A 5,240-nucleotide genomic window follows, 5' to 3' on the forward strand; every position below is an offset into this window, starting at 1 on the left:
AAATTTCAAGTCAACGTTTTGGTGGGGTCTGTGGGTTTTTTTTTGAAAGTGGTATTCAGTTCTACACTGGTGACCTACTGGTCACCGAGATTTACGTTTCGGAGGCGAAAATTTGAATCAAAGGTCCGTCGTGAAAAATAGATATGAGGAAGTCAAAAATAAATATGGGGAAGTGAAAAATAAATATGGGGAAGTATCCCCAGAATCTGCAATTTCACAATCTCCCAGTAGTTTTTCCTCTGAATGAGAATTTGCTTAATCATGCCCGGGGAGCTATTGTACAAACTGCTATTGATCTGGCTCCAGCTTACCATCAACTACGGCTATCGGATGATTTACGTGGATATTTGACTTTTTACTCAGCTAAAGGCCGTTATCATCAAATTTCACGATACTTGGACTTAACCTACGCGTCTAATTACTCTAAGGCATTAATAACGCATTGATAGACCGAATCTTAGACATTTTAAAGTTAGTAAAAGTATTAACTACTTACTGCTTAAACGTAGTGGTAATTAACTACCATATTTTTTTTCTTGAACAAGAAAGACCAGTGATTCCTTCAGAGAATAGCTCATAGTCATAAGTTAAGGTTATGACCAAGAAAGGTCAGTCATTCCTTAAGAGAATAGCTTGAAGTCATAAGTTAAGATTATGACCAAGAAAACCACACCCCTTCTAAGAAGCAAAAGGCTGAAAAGAGGAATATGGATAAAGACGCTGCCACTGCTGCTGCCGCTGCTGCGTCTGCCGCAGCTGCCGATATGTTTATCTGCACCGTAGCCGAAGCTATTGTCGCTGGCGTTAATATTTAGAACAATGCACCCGACAAGAGAGGGACTACTCCATTAAGAGAGAAGTCCCCCGAAGAAAGAGCCCGAGGGCCAACTATTGCTTCTACTTCTAAGCTTACATTTACGAAGCCACGAAGTGAAGCAAGGGGAGCGTTGAAGACTACCCCAAACAACCCTGATGAGATTACTCAGAAGGATGATCTCCCAGTTACGGAGGAGAATGATGAAACCCAAGATGAAAAAGAACCACCGAAGGACGATGAAGAAGAGGAAAGCTCAAAGAGTCAGCCCGAATCAGAATCAAAATCGACGGAACCAACTCGTATAAGTAAGTTGACCGAAGAAACTACTGAACTTAAGAATCAGTTAGCTGCGCTTAAGCAGAGCGTGACCTCGAGAGAGAAGGTGGTTGTTAAGAAACCGCGTGACCAGATTGACCAAGGGTACGTGTCTCGGCAGACTTCCAAGGAGAAGCCTCCTCAGACACATCCTCGTGACTCTATTCAGAATGCACGCCCTGTTAAGAAGGTGCGTGCCGAATCAAAGGAATCCCCGTATAAGCACATTAAGAAATGTGCGGATGAGAAATGTGGGTACGATATGTACCAGTTGGCCCCTAACGGTTACTGAAACGGAAAGCACTCACAATCTTGTGCGCAATATCTCGCGAAATGTAATAAGTGCGAGAAGACCAATGGCTATTACGCTAGATCTTGCGACAAGAAGCCCTACATTAAGTTGGACTGAAGGTACTACCGGGTACAATCGTTACAAAGGAAATACACCGACTCTTAAGACGAGCGTGTAATAATCCCTGTATATTGCAATGGAAATAAAGTCCTTGCATTGATTGATCCTGGTTCAGAAATTTCATATATATCCGACCGCTTTGCATTAATGAAAGACATTGAAAGGCGCACTCAAACTACTCACCTAATCTTAGCAGATGACAAAACTTCTAAGTGTGGTACCATGGCCACAGATGTTAAAATCTCCCTGGCCGATGATAGAAATATCACTACCCAAGCTGTGATAGTTATGATGTCACAGAAGTACGACTTAATAGTCGGAATGAGTGACTTACTCACTTTAGGTATAGCCGTAGCAGGTTTACCAAATACATAGATCCATTAAAGGATCAATCAGACGATAACTGTCTGAGACCATATAAGCCCCCGTCAGACACACTCAAGGAATTAATACCTGACTTTGCGTACAAACCGATGGATCTGATTCTAGTAAATAAGAAGATAAAGATCACAGATTGGGAAAAAAAATCCTTTTTGACGACGGACATGACAGCCTTGACTTAACCAAGGTAGACTTTACTAAGCTCAAATCCCCTTCAAAAAAACTATGTTTCTTGGAGACACGAAGCTGTAGTTAAAGAACAAGTCGAGAAGTGGTTATCCAATGGGGTAATCGAAATCAATTACCAACAAACGCCAGTTGACTAAGCATTATTGGCAGTTGATCAACACAACTCTGACGGAACATTTAAAAAAGTCAGAGTATGTTTAGATATGAGTCCAATAAATAAATTATTGCCGACTCGTAACTTTCACTTACCTCGTATTAACGAGCTACTGCGAAGGATGGAAGGTGCTACAGTATTTACAACTGTAGACCTTACACAAGGGTACCATCAAATGCAAATTTATGAACCCCATCGTAAGTACTTTAGTTTCACCTGGAAAGGTAAACAATACAGGTTCAGAGGTGCACCTTTTGGGTTGCAATCCTTACCAGCATTCTTCCAACAAGTAATGGAGGAAATGTTTGCAGACATGCCTAACGTGCAAGTCTATATAGATGACATAGTCATCTTTTCTGAGACTAAGGACGAACATGCGCATTAGTCAGGCGAGTCCTTCAGAGACACATCGAACAAAACTTCAAGATTAATGAGAAGAAATGTCACTTCGCCATGCGCGAAATACAGCTCTTAGGCTACCGTATATCTGGGGAAGGTATTAAAATCGACCCCGGTAAGGTAGAACACCAGTTAGATTGGTGAACACCAACTACAGGAAGAGATGCGAACAGCATGTGTTTAGCCGAGCAATGAATGTATCACAGTTGAATTATCCAACTGTGAAGCAAGAGCTACTAACCATAGTAGCATCTTTAACACACTTCCGCGATTACTTATACGGAACAGCTTTTACGCTGATGTGTGATCAGAAGTCCCTTCAATATATGAAGGAAATGAAGCCGGACTCTCAATTACTGAGCCGATGGCTTGATACACTATCAAAGTTTCATTTTGATATAAAGCATCTGCCAGGAATACATAACCATTTACCGGACTTTAATAAATCTGTACGTGAGTTACTAGCCACTGATTGAAAATGTAACCCCAGGTGGGTTGAACTGGCTCAAAAGATATTTGGGCCACTTACAGTTGACATGTTTGCTTTACATCATAATGCACAACTTAAGAATTACAGGACTTTAAATCATCCTTTAGAAGATGCCTTTCAACTAGACCTCTCCGAACATAATGCGTGGGCTAATCCATCATGGCAGTTAATTGCCCAATTTCTAAATTATGTTCATATACACAAAGCTATCATCACGTTGTGTTGCCTATTACGGAGTAAAGATCCATGGCTCAATACATTAATAAGCATGATACAATGCGAGCCAATATATTTAAATAAGGAAGTAGATACTTTCCTATATCAGGGTACCCGAGCCGTCCAAAAGACGCCCTGGAGACATACTATAAAATGTCGTATATGTCCCATTGGAACAACCAAATGGTCCCCTTCTGAGACCTTCCTTAACAAGGTCAAAGAATCAGAGATTCCACTCTCTACTAAATTGAACGTTAAGCAGTCCAAAGGCAACACAGCACTTGAAGTCTGTGCACAAGAAATACAATCTACTAATGACACTACAGTTAAGAAGCGTCAATCTCTAGCTAGGACTCTGTTTAATAACATAAAGTCCAAGCCCGAAGTCTTTCTAACCCTATTTTTAAAGGGATTAATGAAAGATAATCCTGAAGCATATACACATATAATGCGACTATTAAATAAGTTAGGTCTATCAAACGCACACGAACGCACTTATGACACTCATGCGAAAGAAGGACAGGAGTCTGGAAACACTACAGACTTAGAGACCACGCAAGTGGATTCTCAACACCCTACTCTTGCTTGGCTGACGCAAAACCATAAGCTGAAGCACCAGAACGTAGTAGACGCACTTAAAGATGCTAAGCGAAATGGGATCGCGCACCCTAAGCTGGCAACTTTAGTTGCCAGAGTATATCAGTCATGTACAGACTGTGTTCTCAACCAGATTAAGCGCTATGGGTTCGCACTGCTTAAGAGTATGACTGGCGATGTTCCATGGCGCAGGGTCATCATTGATCTGGTAGACCTGCCTACGTCCGAGCACACAGGCGACATATACCACTTCTTTGATGTGGCGTCACGGTATAACTTGCTCTATCCGTTAAAGAACAAGAGTACGCAGACCGTGGCAGAATTATGTTGCCAAGTCTTTGCTGACCACGGGTGGTCAGGTATAATGTGTACTGATATCGGTAGCGAGTTCTGCGATGACCTAATGGAATCGTTAGTACTCGTATCAGGCATGTGCCATAAAAGGGGTGTACCATATAAACCGCAAACACAAGGCGCGAATGCAACGCGCCATAGAAGACTTAAGTTCTTCTTACGTACTGCATCAACGGATGATGCAGATGATTGGCCGTACCACCTTAAGTGGGTACAAACACAGATGAACGAGTGTGCTGATCCGGTTACAGGTACAACACCCGCTCACTATTTTAGTGGCAGATATAGTGAGTTACAAATACCTTTTAACAAGGACGAACCTAATCACCATGAGTTACCATGGTTAGAGAAGGTACAACGTATTTATATCGTTGTATATCCCTGCTTGCGAGAAATACGCAATATTGCCTTATTAAAAAGGCAAAATAGATGGAATGCTACCAAAAAGATGGCAGAGTATCAAGTTGGAGACAAAGTTAACATCCGTCAACGTAATTCCGATGCTACTGTATTAACATTTAAAAGGATAGGACCATATATAATCTCTGTAGCTGACATTAAAAGTGGAACCTATGAGGTTAATAACCCCGACGGTTCCAGTGCATTAAATATAGGCACTAGTCGGATTCCGACTACCGAGATTACTCTCGCAAGAAGACATGACTCTAATGCACCTCTTGATCGTTCTGAATTTAAGGACATTATATGGAGAACGGATAATTATAGACGGTACAATCGCTGAGTTGACATCAGATGTTTTCGATAATCAAGACTATTTAAAAGCCTTTAATCGAAAATGGCGTAAACGCCTGCATAAGTCACAAGCTGAAATAGATAGCATGTTTCCATCGTCTAAAGGCACGTAAGTTAAAACTTACCCGCCTACAGCATTTATCCCGAGCTTTAATGCTCACCC

This window comes from Sphaeroforma arctica (assembly GCF_001186125.1).
Source record: "Sphaeroforma arctica JP610 unplaced genomic scaffold supercont1.1462, whole genome shotgun sequence".
In the NCBI taxonomy this organism is placed as follows: Eukaryota; class Ichthyosporea; order Ichthyophonida; genus Sphaeroforma; species Sphaeroforma arctica.